The sequence below is a fragment of the Ailuropoda melanoleuca genome, chromosome 2, assembly GCF_002007445.2.
Source record: "Ailuropoda melanoleuca isolate Jingjing chromosome 2, ASM200744v2, whole genome shotgun sequence".
Taxonomy (NCBI): Eukaryota; Metazoa; Chordata; class Mammalia; order Carnivora; family Ursidae; genus Ailuropoda; species Ailuropoda melanoleuca.
In genome coordinates, this window is record NC_048219.1 from 84,419,538 (window position 1) to 84,444,942 (window position 25,405).

Here is a 25,405-nt window from a genome sequence, read left to right on the forward strand (position 1 = left end):
TCCTTTCTCTATTCTTTTAAATAAGTCGTGACAGTGGCTTATCGATCTTATTTATTCTTTCAAAGAACTAGGTTCTAGTTCTGTTGATCTGCTCTACTGTGCTCCTAGTTTCTAATTCATTGATCTCTGCTCTAATCTTGATCAACTGCTTTCTCGAGCGTGGATTAGGCCTGTTCTTCTGTTACTGTTCCAGCTTCTTGAGGTGAGAATACAAAAACTGCCTTTTAGATTTTTCTATTCTTTCGAGTGAGGCTTGGATGGCTATGTATTTTCCTCTTAGGACTGCCTTTGCAGTGTCCCATAGGTCTTAGACCATTGTGTTTTCATTCTCATTGGTCTCCATAAATTGTTTAAATTGATTTTTGATTTCCTGGTTTATCCAATCATTCTTGAGCAAGATGGTTCTTAGTTTCCAAGTGTTTGAGTTTCTTTATTTTTTTTTTTTTNCTTCCAAATTTTTCCTTGTGATTGAGTTCCAGTTTCAAAGCATTGTGGTCTGAGAATATGCAGGGAATAATTTCAGTCTTTTGGTATCGGTTGAGACCTATTTTGTTACCCAGCACATGATCTATTCTGGAGAACGTTCCATATGCATTCGAAAAGAATGAGTATTCTTTTGTTCTGGGATGTAATGTTCTATATAAATCTATGAAGTCCATCTGCTCTAGTATGGCATTCAAAGCTCTTGTTTCTTTGTTCATTTTCTGCTTAGGTGATCTATCTATTGCTGAGAGTGGAGTGGGATCTCCTGTAACCTACATTCTTCAGATTGGATTTTTTTGAGCCAAGTTTCTGTTTTAGCTTTCTCTTTGACTAAGCCATCCTCCAATTCGCTAATTCGTTCTTCTATCTCATTTACCCTGGCCAGCAGAGCATCTAGTTTTTACTGTATTTGATTCATAGCATTTTTAATTTCTGCCAGATTTGCTCTCATTTCCACCCTTAGAGATTCTATATTCTCGTTAATATTTTCGTTAATACTTTTTTCAAGTCTACATCTTTTTTTTTAAAGATTTTATTTATTTATTTAACACAGTTAGAGACAGCCAGCAAGAGAGGGAACACAAGCAGGGGAAGTGGGAGAGGAAGAAGCAGGCTCCCAGCAGAGAAGCCTGATGTGGGGCNTTTGAAGATTTTATTTATTTATTTAACACAGTTAGAGACAGCCAGCGAGAGAGGGAACACAAGCAGGGGAAGTGGGAGAGGAAGAAGCAGGCTCCCAGCAGAGAAGCCTGATGTGGGGCTCGATCCCATAACACCGGGATCACGCCCTGAGCCGAAGTCAGACGCTTAACCGCTGTGCCACCCAAGCACCCCTCAAGTCTACATTCTTGACCATTGTTACTCTGAACTCCATTTCTGATAATTTGGTTATATCCATATCCATCAGTTCTGTGGCAGAGACCACAGACTCATTATCCTATCTTTTTTGCTGGGGGGGATTTCTCCTTCTCATCATTCTGATGAGGAGAGGTTTAGGGGTTGCCCAGAGCCCAAATTATTGACCGGTACCTCCCACTTCCATTTATCTTCTGATATCTGTGCGTGGATTCACAGCTCCCTGCTTCGTACCTCAATACTCAGTGCTAGAGATTTTCATTTGTAGAGATCCAGATGTATCTTCCTGTGTCTCAAGCTGATTCCATGGGTTTTCAGGATGGTCTGGTACCTATCCAGCTTGACTCAGAAGACCAGCTGAAAAAGGGGACCCCTACTCCTCTGCCATCTTAACTCTGCCTCTCTAAAATAAAGTTATTGAAAAAGATCGATAATCAAAAACTGTGCAAATATACAGTAGGCAGATGCAAACAAAAAGGTGAAGATCTAATCTTAACCCAAGACAAATTCAAGTTTAAAAAATTATAAAACAAAGAGTACTTTGTAATGTTAAATTTGTTACCAATAATAAATATGAAATAGTTAGAGTTAGGGGTGCCTGGATGGCTCAGTCAGTTAAGCATCTGCCTTTGGTTCAGGTCATGATCCCAGGGTCCTGGGATCGAGCCCTGAGTGGGCCTCCCTGCTCCATGGCGAGCCTCTTCTCCCTTTCCCTCTGCCTGCACTCCCCCTGCTTGTGCGCTCTCTCTCTGTGAGATAAATAAATAAGACCTTTTAAAAAACCCAGAAAACAAAGAGTACTTTGTAATGTTAAATTTGCTATCAATAATAAATATAAAACAGTTACAGTTAGGGGCTCCTGCGTGGCTCACCCAGTTGGGTGTCCAACTCTTGATCTTGGCTCAGGTCATGATTTCAGCGTTATAGGATTGAGCCCCGTCTTGGGCTCTGTGCTCAGCAGGGAGTCTGCTCAAGCGTCTCTCCATCTCCCTTTGCCCCTTCTTCCCACTCATGCTCTCTCTCTTTCACTCTCTCTAAAATAAATAAATAGGGGCGCCTGGGTGGCACAGCGGTTAAGCGTTTGCCTTCGGCTCAGGGCGTGATCCCTGCGTAATGGGATCGAGCCCCACATCAGGCTCCTCCACTATGAGCCTGCTTCTTCCTCTCCCACTCCCCCTGCTTATGTTCCCTCTCTCGCTGGCTGTCTCTATCTCTGTCGAATAAATGAATAAAACCTTTAAAAAAATATATTAAAATAAATAAATAAATCTTAAGAAAAATCCAGTACATTTATAGAAAATAACAACATCATAAAGCAAAAACTACAAGAGATAAAAAACAGTTATTAGTAGAAAGAAAATAGTGGTAACAGACTTTAATTACCCCATCTACAATAACTCCCATCTATATAACTCTCTGACCATGACAGATCAAAAGCCCGTAAAATATTTCCTACAATTAACCAAATATTAAAGCACAAAGAAACTTCAAAAATTCTCCAAAGTGGAAACTTTACAGATTATATTCTTTAAACATAATATCATTAAACTGGAAATTAACACCATGTCAGAACACAAAGAACACCTCATCACCTGGAAATTAAAATTCTTAATTACTGAATTCTTACATGAAAATAAAACCTAATACAAATCATAGTGAATCTGAAAAAAAATAGAAGTTTCTAAAATGCTACATATCAGAACTATGAGATAGCAAGTAAAACAGGCTCCCAAGAAAATTTATATTAAGTATTTATATTAAGAAAGAGTAAAAATAAGTATTTAATCTAAAAATTTGGAAAAAGAAAAACTAACAAACAGCGGGAAGCAGAAGAAAAGAATAATAGAGAAAAGGAAATATTTGTGAGCTAGGTAACAGATAATAGATGGAAAAGATAATATAAAAAAAATTCAGTTGATAGTTGGAAAAAAAAAGCCACATGCTTACCACTAGCCAACAAATTGAAGAAAATTACACAAAGAGAAAAAGCACAAAAATCACACACACACACACACACACACAAATTATTAAGAAGAAATAATCACAGACTTAGAGAAAAATAAAAGGTTATAATAGTCTTTGCTTAATATTATAGAAACAAATTTTAGAACTTGATTGAAATGGACATTTATCTAGAAAATATAAACTATAAAATCTAACTCTAGAAGAAATGGAAAATCTAATCAATTTCCACAGAAGAAAAAGAAGCTGTCAATGAGGTACTCCTTCATGATTTACTGTGATGAGCACTCAGTAATGCACAAAACTGTTGAACCATTATATTGTACACCTGAAACTAAGAGAATTCTGTATGTTAATTATACTAGAATTTAAAAAATACTCCTGATCCAGATGTTTTCATAAGGAAATTCTGCCAAATATTAAAGTTCTTAACTGGTCCTGAATGTAGAAAATGCATGCATTTTAGTAAGTATTGCATTGATATCAAAACATGTAAAAGATTCCCTAAGAAAAGGAAACTATAGACCAAACTAATATATTATTATAAGCACAAGAATCCTAAATGAAATATAAACAGATATAATTCAGGTATTAAAAAATTGATAGCTAGATGAGATTTATTCAAGAAATGCAAAGAAGATTCCATTGGAATAAATCTAATAGAATTTACTATATTAACAGATTGAATGAGAAAAATAATAATAATATTAACACTGCTCTAGTGTTACCTATGTACTAGTCATTATTCTAAGCACTTTACATATCTTAACTCATTATTTTTTGCAATATCCATATGAAATAATAAGAATCATTATTCTATTTTGTAGATAAAGAAACTGTTATTGAGAAGCATTAAGGAACTTACCCAGGATTATATACTAAGTAAGTGACAGAAGCACTTTCCAGAACCCAAGCAATGACTAACTTCAGACTCTATCTTCCAAACAATTATGGTGTGTGCCTCCCTTTTATCATCTTCATAGATTCTAAAACACTGTTCAACAGTCCTTCCAGTTTTCTAAAATATACTCATAAAAGAGAAAAACTTGAATGTTTCCTTAAAATGATAAAATATATCTATTTGTTTGAAACACAGGTTATGTTAATAGAGAAACTATTAGAAGCAATCCAACTAAAGTCAAGAATAGAAGAATTCTGTTCTTTTTGTGCTCTTGTAAATAGGATCGTTTTTTCCAAATACTTCCTTGTTTGTATATACAAATGCAACTGATTTTTATATGTTGATTTTGTATTCTGCAACTTTACTGAATTAGTTTATTTGTTCTAACAGTGGTTTTAATGTATCTTTAGGTTTTTCTACATAAAGATTGTGTCATCACCAAGCATATAATTTTATCTCTTTCTTTCTGATTTGAATTAATTTTACTTCCTTTTCTGGCCTAATTGCTCTGGCTAGTACTTCCAGTACTATTTTGAATAGAAGTGGCAAGAGTCGGTATCCTTGTCTTGTTCTTGATCTTAGGGGAAAGCTTTCACTATTGGGTATTATGTTAGCTGTGGGCTTGTCATAAATGGCCTTTATTATGTTGAGGTACATTCCATCTCTACCTACTTTGTTGAGCATTTTTATCATGAAAGGGTGTTGAATTCTGTCAAATGATTTTTCTTCATCTATTGAGACTGACTTTCATCCTTCATTTTGTTATTGTGGTATACCATATTGACTTATTTGCTTATGTTGAAACATCCTTGCATCCCAGGGATAAATCCCACTTGATCATAGTGTATGATCCTATTAATGTGTTGTTGTGTTAGTGTGTGTGTGTGTGTGTGTGTGTGTGTGTGTTTTGCATTTATGTTTATCAGGAAAATTGGCCAGTAGTTTTCTTTTCTTGTAGTGTCTTTTTCTGACTTTGGTATTAGGGTAATGCTGGACTCATAAAATGAGTTTAGAAGTGTTCCTCCTCTTCAGTTTTTTGAAAGAGCTTGGGAAAGATTGGCATTAATTCTTTTTTACATGTTTGGTAGAATTCACTAGTGAAGCCACTTAATCCTGGAATTTTCTATGTTGGGAGGTTTTTGATTACTAATTAAATCTACTATTTATTATTGGTCTATTTAACTTTTCTATTTCTTCAATATTCATACTTGGTAGTTCATATGGGAATTTATCTATTTCTTCCAGGTTATCCAATTTGTTGGCATACATTTTTTCATAGTATCCTTTATGACCCTTTGTATTTCTGTGGTATCAGTTGCAATGTTTCCTCTTTCATTTCTGATTTTATTAACTTGAATTTTCTCCTTTTTTGCTTAGTGTAGATAAAGGTTTGTCAATTTTATCTTTTCAAAACACCACCTATTGCTTCATTGCTTTTTTTACCAATTGTTTTCATAGTTTCAATTTCAATTATTTATACTCTAATTTTTTTAATTTTTTAATTTTTTAAAAAATTTTTCTCCATATTTAAAATTTAAATTCAATTAACATATAATGTATTATTGGTTTCAGAGTTAGAGGTCAGTGATTCATCAATCTTACGTAATACCCAGTGCTCATTACATCACATGCCCTCATTAATGTCCATCTACTCAATTTTTAAATGATTTTATTTACCATTGGAGAGAGAGAGAGAAAGATCATGTGTGCATAAGTTGGGGGGAGGAATAAGGGGGAAGGAGAGGGACAAGCAGACCCTGTGCTGAGTGTGGAGCCCAATGTAGGGCTCAATCTCGTGACCTTGAGATCATTACCTGAGCTGAAACCAAGAATCAGAAAATCAACCAACTGAGACATTTAGGCACCCCTCTGCTGTAATTTTTATTGTTTTCTTCCTTCTGCTAACTTTGGGCTTAGTTTTGGTCTTCTCTTCCTAGTTCCTTGAGGCATAATTTTGGGTTATTTATATGAAACATTTTTTTAAAGTAGTGTTTATTGCTACCAATTTCCTTTTTATTTTTTTTTTATTTTTTTTTAAAGATTTTATTTATTTATTTGACAGAGATAGAGACAGCCAGCGAGAGAGGGAACACAAAGGGGGAGTGGGAGAGGAAGAAGCAGGCTCATAGCAGAGGAGCCTGATGTGGGGCCCGATCCCACAACACCGGGATCACGCCCTGAGCCGAAGGCAGACGCTTAACCGCTGTGCCACCCAGGCGCCCCTCAATTTCCTTTTTAATACTCCTTTTGTAGCAGGTAAAAGACTTGTACATTGAAAACTGTAAAACATAGATGACAAAATTGAAGAAGGAACAAATAAATAGAAAGATATCCTGTGTTCATAACTTGGAAGCTAATATTGCTAAAATGTCTGTGCTATCCAAAGCAATCTACAGATTCAATGATATCCCCAATGAGATTCTAATGGAACTTTTTACAGAAATAGAAAAAAAAAATCCTAAAACTCCTATGGAACTGCAAAAGACCTAGAACAGCCAAAGTGATCTTGAGAAAGAAGAACAAAGCTGGAGGCATCACACTTTCTGATTTCAAAGTATATCAAAAAGCTACAGTAATTAAGTAAGTAATGTACTGGCATAAAGACAGGAATACAGTCCACTAGAATGGATCTAGACTACTAGATTCCAGAAATAAACTAACACATATAGTGTCACTCATCTTTAACGGGGGTGCCATCAACACACAGTGGGGAAAGATAGTCTCTTCAACAACTGCTACTGGAAAGCTGGATATCCACATACAAGAGAATGAAATTGGACCCCTACCTTGTACCATACATAAATCAGCACAAAATGTAAAGACTTAAATGTAAGAACTGAAATTTTAAAACTCCTAGAGAAAAATAGACAAGCTTCTTGATGCTGGTCTTGGAAATGATTTCTTAAATATGACATGAAAAACACAGGCAAAAAAAAGCTTAAAATAAACAAGTGGGACTACATCAAAGTACAAAGCTTCTGCATAGTAAAAAAAAAAAAAACTGAACAGAATGGAAAAGCTACCTACAGATGGGGGAAAATATTTGCAAACCATGTTTGATAAGGGGTTGTCAAAATATATAAGGTACTCCTACAAATCAATAGTAAAAATTACCCTATTTTTAAAATGGTCAAAAGACTGAAACAGACATTTCTCCAAAGAAGACATGCAAATGATCTGCATGTATATGAAAAGATGCTCAACATCATTAATTATCATGGAAATGCAAATCAAAACTACAATGAAATATCATTTCATGTCTGTTAGGGTAGGAAACAGGTTGTGAAGAAACTGGAACATTTATACATTGTTGGAAATATAAACTGGTGTAGCCACTATGGAAAACACTATGGAGGTTCCTTAAAAAATTAAAAATAAAACTACCAAATAATCCACCAATCCCACTTCTGGGTATATACCCAAAAGATCTGAAATGAGGATCTTGAAGAGATATCTCCACTCCCATGTTCATTGTAGCACTATTCACAGTAGCCAAAATATGGAAACAACCTAAGTGTTTATTGATAGATGAATGAATAAACAAATGAGCAGTATACATACAATGGAATATTATTCAGCCTTAAAAAAGGAAATCCTGCAATTTCAATATTGAATCAATATTCAAAGATCAATATTCTATATTTATCAATATTCAAAGATGAAACTTGAGGATATTTGCTAAGTGAAATAAGTGAGTCACAGAAGGATAAATACTGCATGATTCCACTTATATGAAATATCTTAAATAGTCAGTCATAGAAGCAGAGAATACAATAGTAGTTGTTATGGGCTAAGGAAGGGGAGACATGGGGAGTTTTTATTCAGTGGGTATAAAGTTTCAGTTACACTAGATTAATAAATTCTAGAGATCTGCTATATAACAGTGGCTAGGGTTAACAATATAGTATTGTGCACTTCAAAATTTAAAAGAATACATCTCATGTTAAATATTCCTACCACAAAAAACTATCAAAGGGACACAAGAAAATGCTGGTAGGTTTTGTATATGTTTATTAACTTGATAACAGTGATGATATCATGGGAGTTTGCATTGTCCAAACTTATTAAATTGTACACATTAAATATGCTCAGTGATTTGTAATAATTTATACCTCAATAAAGTTATTTTAAAAAAACAGAGGGAGGATACTCACTATTATTTAACATTATTTGGAGGTACTAGAAAACCCAATGAAACAATAGAAATAAAGTTAAAATGTGAAAATTAGAAAGGAGAAAAAAGTTATAATTATATGTAGATAATATAATTGTTCAATGGAAAACCCAAGATAATACATTTTCTAAAATTATAAACAATAAAGTACATTCAAGAAAGTAGCAGAGACCCCTCTGACCAACCAATCCTCATCACCTGAGTGACCTGACATGAGATCAGCAGTAGAAGTGCCCAGCTGAGTCCAGTCCAGATTGTTGGCACACAGAGATGTGAAAGCAAATAAAATGGTTAATGTTTTAAGATGCTAAATGTTTGAATGATTTGTTATGCAGCAGTAGGTAACTGATGCAATGTATGACAAATGCGCTATATCAGATCAGTGAAGAAAAGACTCAGTATTTAACACACCTATTTGGAGAACTGGGTAGTCATCTAGAAATTAATTATTTATTTAAACTATACCTTAAAATTTAATTCCATACCTTATATTTTACCATAATTAATTCCAAATGAAGAATATATTAAAGGGCACCTGGGTGGCTCAGTAGGTTAAGTATCTGCCTTCAACTCAGGTCATGATCCCAGGGTCCTGGGATTGAGTCCCATGTCAGGCTCCCTGCCCAGTGGGGAGTCTGCTTTTCCTTCTCACTCTGCCACCCCTTGTGCTCTCTCTCTCTATCAAATAAATAAGTCTTTTAAAAAAGAGTATATTAAAATTAGGAATATAATAACACCCAGTGCTCATCACAAGTGCCATCCTTAACATCCATCACCTATAACCCATCCCTGTGCCCACTACCTTCCAGAAACTCTCAGTTTGTTCTCTATAGTTAGGAGTCTGTTTTATGGTTTGCCTCTCTTTTTTCCCCCCGTACTCATCTGTTTCATTTCTTAAATTCCAATATGAATGAAATCGTATGCTATTTGTCTTTCTTTGACTTATTTCACTTAGAATAATACACTCTTCACCTAGCTCCATCCACTTCATTGCAATGGCAAGATTTCATTCTTTTTAATGGCTGAGTAATATTCCATCATATCAATGGATTGATAGATAGATAGATACAGATATTCCACATCTTCCATTCATCAGTCAATGGGTATTTGAGCTTTATCCATAGTTTGGCTATTGTTGATAAGGTTGCTATAAACATTAGGGTGCATGTGCCCCTTTGAATCGCTATTTTTGTATCCTCTGGGTAAGTACCTAGTAGTACAATTGCTGGATCATAGGATAGTTCTATTTTTAATTTCTTGAGGAACCTCCAGACTGTTTTTCAGAGTGGCTGCACCAGTTTGCATTCCCACTGTAAGAGGGTTCCCCATTTTCTGCATCTTCATCAACATCTGTTGTTTCCTGTGTTGTTAATTTTAGCCATTCTGACAAGTGTGAGGTGGTATCTCACTGTGGTTTTGATTTATATTTCCCTGATGCTGAGTGATGTTAAGTATCTTTTCATGTGTTTGTTAGCCATCTGTATGTCTTCTTTGAAAAAATGCCTATTCATGTCTTCTGCCCATTTCTTAACTGGATTATTTGGTTTTGGGGTGTTGAATTTGATAAGTTCTTTATAGATTTTGGACACTAGCCCTTTATCAGATATGTCATTTGCAAATATCTTCTCACATTTCATTGGTTGCTTTTTAGTTTTGTTCACTGTTTCCTTTGCTGTGAAGAAGCTCTTCATATTGATGAAGTCCCAATAGCTCATTTTTTGCTTTTATTTCCCTTGCCTGCAGAGATGTATCTAGCAAGAAGTTGCTACAGCCAATATCAAAGATGTTGTTGCCTGTGTTTTCCTCTAGTATTTTGATGGATTCCTGTCTCACATTTAGGTCTTTCATCCATTTTGAATTTACCTTTGTGTATGGTGTAAAAAAGCAGTCTATTTTCATTCTTCTGCATGTTGTTATCTAGTTTTCCCAACACCATTTGTTGAAGAGACTATCTTTTTTCTACTGGATATTCTTTTCTTTCTTGCTTTGTCAAAGATTAGTCGACTATATAGTTGTGGGCCCATATCTGGGTTGTCTATTCTGTTGCATTGATCTATGTGTCTGTTTTTGTGCCAGTACCATACTGTTTTGATGACTACAGCTTTGAAATATAGCTTGAAGCCCAGAATTGTGATGCCTCCAGCTCTGGTTTTCTTTCTCAAGATTGCTTTGGTTATTCAGAGTCTTTCATTTGTTCCAGCTCTGTGAAAAATGCTGGTGGTATTTTGATAGGGATTGCATTGTGTAGATTGCTTTGGGTAGTATAGGCATTTTAATATTTATTCTTCCAATCCATGAGTGTGGAATGTTTTTCCTTTCCTTTGTGTCCTCTTCAATTTCATTCACAAGTGTTCTATAGTTTTTGGAATACAGATATTTTACCTCTTTTAGGTTTATTCCTAGCTATCTTACAATTTTTGGTGCAACTGTATTGGTATTGATTCCTTGATTTCTCTTTCTGCTGCTTCATTATTGGTGTATAGAAATGCAACAGATTTGTGTATGTTGAAATTGTATCCTGCAACTTTACTGAATTCATGTATCAGTTCTAGAAATTTTCTGGTGGAGTTTTTTGGGTTTTCTACATAGAGTATCGTGTTATCTGTGAATAGTGAAGTTTGACTTCCTCCTTGCCAATTTGGATGCCTCTTATTTCTTTTTGTTGTATGACTGCTGAAGCTAGGACTTCCAGTACTATGCTAAGTAACAATGGTGAGAGTGGACATCCCTGTCTTGTTCCTGACAATATAGGAAAAGCTTTCATTTTTTTCCCCATTGAGGATGATATTAGCTGTGGCTCTTTCACATATGGCCATATATGGCTTTTATAATGTTGAGGTATGTTCCCTCTATCCCTACTTTGTTGAGGGTTTTTATCAAAAATGGATGCTGTACTTTGTCAAACGTTTTTTCTTCATCTATAGAGAGTATCATATGGTTCTTATCCTTTATTTTATTAATGTGGTGTATCATGGTGATTGATTTGTGAATATTACACCATCCTTGCAGTCCAAGAATAAATCCCACTTGATTGTGGTGAATGATTCTTTTAATGTACTGTTGGATTCAATTTGTTAGTATTTTGCTGAGAACTTTTGCATCCATGTTCATCAGGGATATTGGCCTGTAATTCTTTTCAGTGGGGTCTTTGTCTGGTTTTGGAGTCAAGGTAATGCTGGCCTCACAGAATGTGTGGAAGTTTTCCTTCCATTTCTATTTGGAACAGCTTGGGAAGAATAGATAGCAATTCTTCTTTAAATGTTTGGTAGAATTCCCTTGGGAAGCCATCTGGTCCTGGACTTTATTTTTGGGGAAATTTTCGATTACTGATTTAATTTCTTTGTTGGTTATTGTATTGGCCTGTTCAGATTTTTGAGATTGCTTTTAGGAGTGTAAATTGATAGCAATAACCATCTAGATTATAAATGCATATAGAATTTTATTTCTTGGGATTTATCCTATATACAAATATTTGCATTGTGTGAAATGTATGTTGAAGGTTAATAATGTCAGCATTTTTCTAATCTCAAGATATTCAAAAGGAAATAAACTCAATCACTAGGAAACTGATAAAATAAATTATGGTATAGTCTTAAAATGGAATATTTTTTAGCCATAGAAAAGGGAAAAGAAATTCTTTATGTACTGATAAGAAAGATATATAAATCTATTATTAAAGATAAAGCAAAATATTGAATATCCTAGAGGAGCACTTACAATTATAAGAGACAATATTCACATATATGCTTGATATATATAAAATGTCCTGGGGATCCTGGGGAAGACCCTGAAGAAACTAATAACAGCTGTTTACAGGGATGGAAGTGTGTAGCTGGGGAACAAACACAGGAGAATGAATTTTCACAGCATATTCCCGTATACTTAAAAAAAAATTAGCCATGTAAATGTATTACCTATGCATAATCTAATTTAAAGAAAAAAAACATATGGGAAGCAAAGAGAACAAACAAATGAAACAAAATGATGAAAAACATATGGGAAGCAAAGAGAACAAACAAATGAAACAAAATGATGAAAACAAATGAAACAAAATGATGAAAACAAATGAAACAAAATGATGAAAACCAAAACAAGATGCTCTGAAGAATGAAGGGTGTATGGGAAGATTTGTGTTTCTTTGTCAGAGGTTTTAGAAAGATAGCATTATGGATAGATCTATTTATAGATAGATCAACAGATCAATGGATGAGAAATAACAGTCCAGAAAAAGATCCACTCAAATAGTGATAAACTGTAACAGAAATAGCACTGCAGATAAGTGGAGTTAAAATACTTGGTTTTCCATATAGAAAAAATACCTTGAAGTTAGATCCAAAAATTGGATCCAAATTGGACCTCTACCTCCCATTATAGACAAAAATCAATTCTAGACAAATTAAGAATATTTTCATGATGCTAGAAGACTTTGTAAAAGACAAAAAAATGCAATTCAAAATGGAAGGAATTGATACATTTGACTACATTAAAATTAAGAACATTGGTTCATCCAAATATAAAAGTAAAAATCCAAGCCACAAATACACACACACACTATGAATCAATAAGAAAAAGACAAATCAAAAATGGTCAAATGTCATGAACAAACATTTCACAGAAGAGGAAATGCCAATAAATATATGAGAAGATGTATTTTTACAAATCAAGAAAATATACATTAAAACCACAATGATATATATCTTATGTTCACCAGATTATCAAAAACTAACTCATAGATTGAAAACTCTTAAATATCTCTGGTAGTAGTGTAGTTCAGTACAAACACCATGGGATATAATTTAGGATTATCCAGCCAAGTTAAAAGAGCATATAGACTACAACATAGCTATTCCTCTCCCAGGTATGCACCCTTGGGAAACTTGTCTATACTGCAACAGGGCAGGTGGATAAGAATGTTAAGGGCAGAATTATTCTTAATAGTAAAAAACAAAATGAACAAAAACAAAGAAAAAAGATGGCAACCAGCCACATTTTCATTGTCTGAAAAATTTAAAAACAAATTATAGAATAGTATATAGCAGTGGAAATGATTGAACTTATTCAACACATAACAACATAGATGAATCTCACAATGTTGAGCCAAAAATAATTTCATATTAGTATTTACTTCTAGTAGCGAAGGAAAGTTGTTGTGATTTGGAAAGGAAGCATCAAAGGAATTGTTGAGATATTTTTTTTCCTGAAACTTTTCGCCTTTTTCCTAATTGCTCCCTATTTCCCCCATCATCCAGTCCCTGGCAACCTCTCTTCTACTGTTTCTATATGTTCATTTTTTTTTTTAGATTCCACATAGAAATGATATTATGTGGTATTTTTCTTTCTCTGGCTTATTTCACTTAACATAATGCTCTCCAAGTTCATCCATGTTGTCTCAAATGACAGGCTTTCCTTCTTTTTGGAGGCTAACCAATATTCCTCTCTTTATCTATACAGATAAATCTGTATTTTCTTTATCCATTCTTCCATCAGTGGACACTTAGGCTATTTCCATATCTTGGCTATTGTGAATAATGCTGTGGTAAACATGGGAATGCAGTATCCCTTTGAGATCCTGTTTAATTTCCTTGCCTCATCTCCAGAAGTGAGATTGTTGGCTCATTTGGTAATTCTAGTTTTAATTTCTTGAGGAATCACTACAGTTTTCTGTGAGTTTACATTCCCGTTATATTTCTCCACATCAAAAAGGTCCCTTTTTCTCCATATCTTTGCCAGCATTTGTTATCTCTTGTGTTTTTAATGATACAAGTGTGAGGTAATATCTCATTGTGGTTTTTTTTTATAATAATATTTTTTATTATATTATATTGGTCACCATACAGTACATCCCTGGTTTTTGATGTAAAGTTCCATGATTCATTAGTTGCGTATAACACCCAGTGCACCATGCAATACGTGCCCTCCTTACTACCCATCACCAGCCTATCCCATTCCCCCACCCCCTCCCCTCTTGAAGCCCAAAGGGGGGGTAATCAGAAGGGGGAATGAACCATGAGAGACTGTGGACTCTGAGAAACAAACTCATTGTGGTTTTGATCTGATCTGCATTTTCTTGATGACGAATGGTGTTGAGCACCTTTTCATTTACGTGTTGATCATTTGTATGCCTTTTTTTTTTTTTGTAGTGGGGATGTCTATATAGGTCCTTGGCCTATTTTTAAATTGTTTTTTTTGTTTTTTGGTATTTTGTTTGTTTGTTTTTTGCTATTGAGTTCTATAAGTTCCTTTTATAATTTGGATATTAACCCCTTATTGGATATATGGTTTGCAAATACTTTTTCCCATTCCACAGGATGCCTTTTCATTTTGCTGATGGTTTCCTTTGTTGTGTGAAAGTTTTTACTCTGATGTAGTCCCATTATCTATTTGTGCTTTTGTTGTAAAATATATATTTTTTTAAGATGAGTGATGGATATGTGGTTTTCTTTTATTATTACTATTACTATTATTATTATTCTTTAAATCACATATACACATAGGGTCACAAACTATTTTTTTAATTTAACATAACATTTAATAGCAGAATAAAATGCCCAGGAATTTATAAACTATTAGAGTTTTGTAATGGTCATGTTCAGGACTTAGACAAACCAAGGAACTGAGACAGTAATATTTGTACATAGGCTTGGTTGGGATAATGTAATTAGATAGCAAGTTTTATCATCAGCATGTAGCTATAATCCTGATGTATAGTAGACATTCTATAAATGTTTGCTGAATGGATGAAGAAAAGAAGGGATTGAAAATTCTTGGGTTGGCCTTAAAAACTATAGGCTTCATTTCACTACTAGTGGGATATAAGGCTTTAAAAGAAAATGATAGAATACTTTTGAAAGTGTTACCAATGGGATATAGGCCATTAAAAATGAAGAATAATAAAATGCTTATGGTTAGAGGGAGTCATAGGCATAATAAAAACAACTCATCAATTCATTTAATCTGTCAGCTTTGTAGCCTCACACAGACATACAGCTTAATAATTTTACTCATATAGCAGATTAATTTTAGGAATATCCTGTGGGAAAATTCAATCTTTATAAGAAAACACTTAATAACACATTCCTAGAAATATAGCTCTCTTATGCAGCATTTAGTGTTTTATATGTATAAAATGCTGTCAAATACTTTGTATCAATTACTTATAAAATTTCATGATCATATTCATATTTCACATGAAAAACAGAAAGACCAAATGTATCACCTTGTCACACAACTAATTATATAAATATTCAGCTGAGCCCAGACTGCCCTAACATAACAGAGTTTAAGTGCTCCAAAAAAAGTGATATGTGGTTCAGGATGCACATATGTAATCTCCTTAAACTTACTTGAAGCTTTAATGCCCAAATGATTCATTTAACTAAAGTAGGGAGGGAACTAGACAATAGGTGTCTTTGGAATCTGTTGCCATATTATTTCTGCAGCCATCTCCCATGTTTTTCCTATCTAGGCTCTTTGTGTTCCTTTGGAGTTTTGACTGTTCCCCACCATATACTGTACCCTTCTAAAACCAGGCTTTCCTGGCAACACCCCATGCAAAAAAAACCTACTATCCTTTTCATCCCGTCCTTAACAAAACTTGCCTATTTCATACCTAATCTCTCAGTAACCTGATGACTAAATTTTGTCCTAATCAATGACAAACAAACTCATAATTTTGCTTTGATTTGTACTGGCTTAGCATGTCATGTTTCCCAAGAACATCACCATCTTAACAGATGATGATAGATGATTAGATGCTTTATTGTGAGGTATCTGACAAACTTTCTTCCTTCCCTACCACTGCTAAAATCCAGTATGCTTCTTTAGCTTCCCTGAGATGCACTTTTCCTACTTATCACCTATATGATTCACATTCTAGATAATCTCTTTTGAAAACTACAATTCCTAATATATGCTACTGCTATAAGTAGCTATTCTTCTGTAGAGGAAGCACTTAATAGTTGACAAAGTGTACTAAGTCTTTGGGTCTGGCAACTCTCATTTTTGCATGATATATTTGCTCACAGTCACACTCCAGAGCAAGTTTTTCATGTAGCAAAAAGACTGCTGCACCCATAATCCCTGATTGCCCTGTCCCCATAAGCTCTGAAATGTCACACCATTAGAAATTCATTCCTTTAGGCTGAAGGAGAGTTCGACACACTTAAAAAAAAATTCTTGGTATTCTCGGAAGAGGTAGCACTTTTTAAGTCCTTAAAATCTAAGTGGTCACTATTTGTTTTCCCACAGATCAGTAGTCAAGAAGTTCCCATGGATAAACTCCAAATACATGAAAGACCTCGATGTGAGACAGGAATCCACCAAAATCATAGAGGAGAACATAGGCCTCAACCTCTTCGACATTGGCCACAGCAACTTCTTTCATGACAGGTCTCCAAAGGCAAGGGAACCAAAAGAAAAAATGAACTTATGGGACTTCATCAAGATAAAAACTTTCTGCACAGCCAAGGAAAAAGTCATCAAAACAAAGAGGCAACCCACGGAATGGAAGAAGATATTTGCAAATGACACTACAGATAAAAGGCTGGTATCCAAGGTCTACTAAGAACTTCTCAAACTCAATATGAGAAACAAATAATCAAATCAAAAAATGGGTAGAAGATATGAACAGACACTTTTCCAATGAAGATATACAAATGGTTAACAGACACATGAAAAAATGTTCAAAATCATTAGCCATCAGGGAAATTCAAGCCAAAACCACATTGAGATACCACCTTATGCCATAGAATAGCAAAAATGGACAAGGCAAGAAACAACAAATGTTGGAGAGGATGTGGAGAAAGGGGATCCCTCTTACAATGTTGGTGGGAATGCAAGTTGGTACAGCCACTTTGGAAAACAGTGTGGAAGTCCCTCAAAAAGTTAAAAATAGAGCTACCCTATGACCCAGGATTTGTACTACTGGGTATTTACCCCAAAGAAACAGATGTAGTGAAGAGAAGGGCCATATGCACACCAATGTTCATAGCAGCATTGTCCACAATAGCTAAACTCTGGAAGGAGCCGAGATGCCCTTCAACAGATGACTGGATTAATAAGATGTGGTCCATATATACAATGGAATATTACTCAGCCATCAGAAAGAAAAATTACCCAATATTTGCAGCAACATGGACAGGACTGGAGGAGATTATGCTAAGTGAAATAAGTCAAGCAGAGACAGACAATTATCATATGGTTTCACTCATTTGTGGAATATAAGGAATAGCAGGGAGATTGGTAGGAGAAGGAAGGGAAGAATGAAGGGGGGGGTAAACAGAAGGGGGAATGAACCACGAGAGACTATGGACTCTGGGAAAAAAACTGAGGGCTTCAGAGGGGAGGGGGGTGGAGGATTGGGCTAGGCTGGTGATGGGTATTAAGGAGGGCACGTATTGCATGGAGCACTGGATGTTATATGCAAACTATGAATCATGGAACACTACATCAAGAACTAATGATGTACTGTATGGTGACTAACATAACATAATAAAAAATTTTTTAAAAATGCAGTACCACAAAAAAAAAAAAGTTCCCATGGGAATATGTTACAATTGAGGGATGATGACCTGGGAGAAGCTGAGGCTAAGTTTTAATGTATGGTGACTAACATAACATAATAAAAAATTTTTTAAAAATGCAGTACCACAAAAAAAAAAGTTCCCATGGGAATATGTTACAATTGAGGGATGATGACCTGGGAGAAGCTGAGGCTAAGTTTCGTGTATGGGAGCACTGCCCAAGGAAGCCACTCTAGTAAAAGCATTGAGCAGAGAGATTCAAGACTAACACAGGAAGCAAGAGATAGTCTGCCATCTTGAAAGAATACCAAAGGAAGAGATACACTACTGAATAACTTAATGGAATAGCCTTAAAGTCTGATGTTTTCTCCTCTACTATTAGACACAATGCCTTCCTGTTCATCTGCTCAACACCTCCTAGGAGTTTAAGAAAAGGGAAAGTACCCAGAGAGTTTCAAAGGGGTCAAATCACATCCCAAAGAAGGTTAAAGGATGATTTTTTTAAAAGCAAAGTGGTGCAAAGTCAAGTTTAAATACCAGGAGAAGGGATAGAGCATAAAATGTGAAAGATAACCCTGGTATAGTTCATTTCAGAGTTCTTCATTCTGTCAATTAGCTATTTATTGAGTAAGCACTAGTAGATATTACTGTGTCCAGTAATGAGGGGAATACAGAAAAGAATAAGACATGTGGATATGCGATAAGGCATGACAGTCAATCAACAGTGTAGACTCTGGATACTATAGCAGTTTTGAGGAAAAAGAATTCCTTTTGGATGCATGTGCTTAATGGAGGAGTAGACATCTGAGTAGAACTTCAAGTGCTTGAAATTATGTTAAAGAAAGGCAAAAAGGCAGTCAAAAAACAGAAGTAGTTAAGCAAAGGCAGTGAGGCAGTAGAGCACAAGATATCTTCAGGAAGCAGAGTAAGCTGTTACAAAGAGGTGGTGGTACAGTTTCCAAGAGCCTGTAGGGTCAGAACCCAATGCCTAGGTCAAATTCCAGCTCTCCCATTGGTGATCCTGAGCAAGACATATAGCTTCTTTGTGCCTCAATTTCATATCTGAAAAGAAATAATAAGAGTACCTACCTCATGGGAGTGCTGTTAAGAACAGAGAGACAAACTATGAATGTAAAATGTTCAGTACAATGATGGATACATACATTTGATAATTTTATTTATTACTATTTAATGTTATTTTCATTAACACAGAAGATTTATATCTGTTACCAGTAGGAAATAGAGCTATAAAAGCAAGATCATTCCTTAAATGCTAGATGACAGTATGTGGATTTTACTCTATGGGAAATGAGGCAGTGATTGGAGCTTTTGGAAGCATGTCATACTTGGGGAAATTTACCCTGGCAGCAAGGTGCTGGGTGTGTCATAAGTGCTGGATAGAATGGGAGCTTAGAGATTAGAGGAAAAGAAATTGAATGGGAAGCAATGGGTGCAGGTGATGCATGAGGTAATACAGTCCTGAACTAGGAAATCATAGCAGAGGTGAGAAGGAAATTATGGACTTGAGGGACACTGTGAAAGAAAGGTCTATTTGAATCTAGAAAGGAAACAAAAGTTTTAACTGACATTTTGAGCTTTAATGGCTAAGCCTATTATAGTGCCATAATAAAGAGCTGAAAATCAAGATAAAAAGATTTAGGAAAGAAGGAGAACAATTTGTTTAAAGGGTACTATGAAATTTAAATGAAATATACTATAGACAGCTGGAAATGAAGAATGAGAACTCAGGAGAGGGCTTGGGCTGGAGATGTACTGCCTCTTCCAAGTAACTGAGAGGGGGTTGATAGATGACTTTTCTGCAAGCAAAAATGTCAAGGTAAGAATATCACTAATGTCTGAACCTTGGGGATTATGCAGACTTGGGCTTTGGAAGAAGAGCATTATTTTATTTTCTCTTGCTGTGATTATGCTGTTATATAACTATTAGCAATGAAGCCTAAATCCATGTTTTTCATTCATATATTCTTTCATTCATTTGTTCACTTCTGAATATTCATTATGTCATTTTCAAGGTGTCTAATGCCCAGTAGCTATTTGATAAATGAATAAAATCTGTGGTTATCTACTGAATCCTATAGAATCGCTTATAGGACAGTCCTTCAGACTATGATCACTTTTAAGGTGAGCATTGCATAGAGATCTGTCTGACATCACTGGGGCCCAAAGCCCCTTGGCCATGCATATGCAGGCTGTAGTTTTGGAGAAATCTGATACACCTTTTGAAGAGCTTCTCTTTTCTTCATGACCAAGCACTTTCATTTAACATATTCCAAAAATATTTTGACTCCATTTGGGAGTGTGAAGGGGACAGACTGCCCCTGGGAGCCTCACCTTGGCAGCACATGTTCCACAACTCACCCTTACTCACTTTGGCAGGAGTAGCTCCCTAGTGGGACACTGCTTTGCATTTTAACACTATGAACTGAGGTTGTAATTAGCATAAAATCACCAACTAAACACTGCTAGGTCCCTTGCTTCTTTAAAACAAAACAAAATGCTACAGCTAATTGTCCTTAACTGCCTAAGCACACAGAGGCAAAGAGTACTTTGTACCCCTTCCTACCTCCAAGACCTGCCCCCATCTTTGCTCCACCATCTCCATGGCAACCGCTAAAACAAGCCGTTACAATCCTGACATGGCACCAGGCTGACACCTTGGGCTGGGATTTAATTTTGAGTTATGACCGCGTTAGGAAAACATATGATGTGGCCATTTGCTTACAGAAAGAGGAGGGAGAATCATAAAACCCTCTTTTTTTATGAGCTGTCGCTTGATTCGTTCCTGGAGCCCCAAGTAGCGAGCTTCTAAATCAATGTGTGCAGCTGTTTTGGCTTCTTGGAGCCCAGCAGGTGTATTTCTCAGCTCGGCTGCCATCTCCCTACACTCACATAACAAATAATAACGTCTTACACACACCAGCCATCCATCAGAGTTACTGCTGGTCCCTGAGAGGCTTCCTTCCCTCTTCTCTACAACCCTTTATCCTTCTTTCTTTTTTCCTTCCTTCCTTCCTTTCTTTTTTTTTTATTTTTTCTCTTTAACAGTAGATGTACTCCATCCATGGATTTTTCATCACACTTTCTGGACGCATTTACTTGAATAACCTTTGGGTCTTTTGGCAAGAGGAGAGAGGGAAAAGGAGGAGAAAGTCCGCCACAGTGTTTATTTGTGTTTTAAAAAAAAATAAAACAATAGAAGTATTGTGACTAGTGAAATCAATTAGTCTTCCTAAGCAGTAAAGGCCCACATCTGGTGTGACTTAAGTTAATGTAAGGGAAGGGCTGCAGAGTCCCAGAGAACTTGCATTCTCATTTCAACAGGTGAGAGAAAGCATAAAAGGCTAATAATATACTACAAGTGCAGAGATGGTGTGATAAATACTGGGGGAGGGGGGGCTTGCCTAGGAGGTAAAATCCTCACTGGCCCATGACAACCAAATAAATGTTCCTTCTTTATGTTGGCCATTGACTTCAGGGAACTGAAGGGCTGAGACTATTCTAAAGGGTTGAGAGTATTCCAAAGGGTCAGCCAGCCCATTTCCCAGGCCAATGCAAAGATAAGAGCCTAGAACTCCGAGACTAGTGGTGGTGGGCAAGGGGAGCAAGTGAAGACAGATTTGACAACTTGTGGACTCTCCGATCCGTGTGGGTCAATTGAAAGAAGGCTTATGGCAATGCCACGCATGGTGATTATTGCATAGTGGAGGCTTCTAGATGATTCAAACATATGGCTCAGAACTTGACCTTCTAGTAGGGTAGCTAGATTTAGCAAACAAAAATTTGCATTTTAACTAAAGAGTGAAAAATTTTATAACTATGCCCCATGCAATTTTTAGATATTTTTATACTAAAAATTAATGTGTTGTTTGTCTGAAATTCAAATTTTACTGAGTGTCCTCTACTTTATCTGGCAATTCTACCTTCTAGGAACTTACAGTTTTTAACTTGATGCCCTCCTCAATGTTTTCCATATTGTGTTATGGGTCAAAATAAGAAATGGCCATAATGAACACATGTCTGCCATTTCTACAAAGCCACTGCTCATGACAATACCCATCACATTATCTAGTACCCTTTGAATAAGGACTCGTGAAATAAATCCTTTTAAAACTTATTTTGAAAACTGTCATTCTTATCTAAAGAGCTGTATTCCTTCTTCATAAATGTCCTTTTTTGCCTTGATGCCTAAGGAGCTTGGAATTCAAATTGCTGCTCTGTTCCAGAAATCATTTTGGCATAGATCCCTTTTTCACAATGTATGTTCTGCAGAACACTATGAAAAAAAACATGTAGTGGTATCCCTCTCTTGAAAGTTTATAGAACTTTTTAGCAAATTAAAGGATCTGGGGAATTTTTCAGTAAAAACATACCTGTTTAGCTTTCCTCCACTCAGAGTTTTAATTTGTTTGATTACAGAACAACCTTTTCAAGGAATACATATTTATACCCAACAGAACCAAGTGAGCAATTAAGATAGTTTGACAAATACTGGTTTAAGATTTTGTTATGTTTATTTGTCCTCAGTCTACATGATTTTCAACCTTCTATTTAAATATTAACTGTCCTGTTCTACATGTATTTTATTGCAAGCTATCTGAAGTCTTTCTTCAAAGAATGCAACAAATAAGTTCTAAACAAATAAGTAATAAATAAATGCCTTGAGGTGGTTGACAGGTATCACATATATAATACACAAAAACTCACAAACAACCTGTGATTCAGAACATTCAGAGAATCATGGTCATTAAAGAAACCTCTTACCCTTTTCCCTCTCTATAACACTGCTCATGTATGTGAGGGTGCTCCACCCCCCAAACAAGCTGCCCCTTTCTATCTGCCATTGGCTCCTGCCCCTATGATAACCCCTCACCTGGGTGGGCAGCTTCATAGTGTGCTAGCACTCTCTACATCCAATTTCTCCAGGTGATACCTTGCACCCCAGATATAGCTGAGTTTAGCAGGAGTTCCAGGCTTGGGAGTACATTACATACGCAGTACTTAGGGACCTTTCAGGGATAAAGAAGGTGGAGACCATGTGAGTTATTGTTCTAACGGTCTCAATTATTAACTTAGCCCTCAAGCAAGATCCCCTTGGTACCTACCAATCATTCTAGCACAATATAAATCTATTTGTCACAGAGAAGTCTCATTCCAAGGAGGAAAGACTCCCTTATTTATACCAAGACTGATGGCAGGTACTGGAAACCTGGAATGACAGGATAGTCCAAGAGTATTTTTATTTTTATTATTTTCTTAAACCAGTTTCCAACAGCTGGTCGCCAGTTGCCCCCTAATGTGGACACATAAAAGCAAAGCCTCCAGCACTGTGCCAGCCAGGATCAGGGAAGAAACACAGCCCTCATAAATCAAGGCTGCACTGTTCTACAGCTTTAGCTCAATGAAGTGCATGTGCCTGGGATAAAGGGGACGAGCTTTGGGGGAAAAAAAGAGCAATCCTCCCCCATGGATAAACCAACACCAGTTTGGATAAAGCTTTTGTCATCCCCTCAGTCTCCCGGCACCAGTCAAATCACTCCATCAAGAGCCCTTGGGCAAAGGTGTCAAGAGCCTAGTCCTGGATGTTTTTAAAGAGATGCCTGATACCTCTCGTTTCAGCTTCAGAAAGGAGGATCTCTAAGAGAGAAGAGCAGAGACCTGTAGGGTTCATTCCTGATCTGCTAGAAGGCAGTTCACTAGAGATAGCGATGCAAATTTGGGGCTGGGTTTTTAGGAAAGAGAGAGAAGGTAGGTCATACATAAGATTTTATATGGTTTTTATTGTGTTGAGGTAGTTTTCTTCATTTTAAAAAATTTTATTTACTTATTTTTTAAACGATTTATCTACTTATCTTAGAGAGAGACAGAGCACAAGCAAGAGGAGGGGCAGAGAGAGGGAGACAAGCAGACTGAGTAGGGAGCCTTATGCAGGGCTTGATCCCAGGACCCTGAGATCATGACCTGAGCCAAAACCAAGAGTTGGATGCTCAACCTACTGAGCCACCTATGCACCTCCCCCCACAAACTGACATTTAATAACAGTGATCCACTTATAGTTAGGGGCCGAGTGGATACTCCAGCCATACTGCTGGATGAAAAGAACCAGAAATAAGTCAGTCAAAGAATAAAATCAAAGGAGAATTTACCAGGGCATTCAGACTTAGGTTGTTGTCCAACAATGTCATGCTTAAGACCATCCACCGGTAAAGCATTCACAATTCCTCAGCATAATCCTACAGCCTCACCTAACCTCCCAGAGCTAGTAATATTGGTCACGAAAAATGTGGCCTTGACACTAAAAAGGTCTAGGCACTAATGTAAGGGAGAAAATATTAATGAATTCAGTGTGGTCCATAATTTAGTCATTCATTCACATGTGAGGGTCAATTCTATGCCAGACATTGTACCAAGTGGCTGTCCAGGTCGGGTGGAAGTCCCAGACCTAGCATTCCTGCCACCTTCCAACTTTATTCTAGCACAGATGCACAGGTCTGGAGGATGTGAGACTGGGGGCCCTTAGAAAGAGCAGGAAAGAGAGGGCATCAGATTCTAAATGGAGGTTAGAAATCATGTGGTTAATATTACTTATTTCTATTTTTAGTGTCCCAATACAGTCATGCACCTCTGGAGTAGTCAAGATAGATTATGTTATTTCTACTTCATAGCGGAGAAAACTGAAGCTCTGAAGAGTTAGAGGATTAGCCAAAGTCATCCTGTCCCTAAGTGACAGATATAGCCTGACTTCACCACCCAATTCCACGTTCCCAAAGGGCCTTCTCTTCCTTAACTGGTTAAGAAGGTCAACCAAGGATCTCTTTACATCTCCATATCTCCACTGTCTTCGTTTCCAACAACAACTCCTCTCTGTACTATGACCAATGGAAAGCCAGCTGCAAAAAAAGTCAGGTGTTTGCACAACTACATCAACTAACATAACTTCTCAAGGCAAACTCCCAAACTCAATAGCCTTCTGCAACTAGTGGATGATCGTAAGAGAATCTTGTTTTTAAAACCAAGAGAAAAAAATTAAACCTATAACACACATAACCTTTATTCCCATATACCCTTTAACAGGAAACTCTACCTCATCAACCATGGGCCAGAACATAAAAGGCATAACACTGGACAAAATTTAATTATATGTAGCAAATTTGATAATAGAGAAAAGGTAATATCATAGAGCTCACTGATCTAAGTGTAAAAAAATACCCAGGATTCTAATTTTTCAAAGAGATACCATCAAAATAAGATCTTTCTATGCACAGCTTCTCATTTTAAAAAGAAAACAGTGAATCACTCTGACGACCTAAGATGTTTTGCATTAACTTAAGACCTGGGAAAATATTTAAAAGAAACATTTCTTCTAATTAAAATTGGGGCAAATTATTTTATAATTAATAAAACATATTTGCATGTTTTCTCAACCATGAATTATAGATAATAGTGTATATTGCTATTCTTGAAAACCAGATGAAAGGAGAGGTTCTAGAA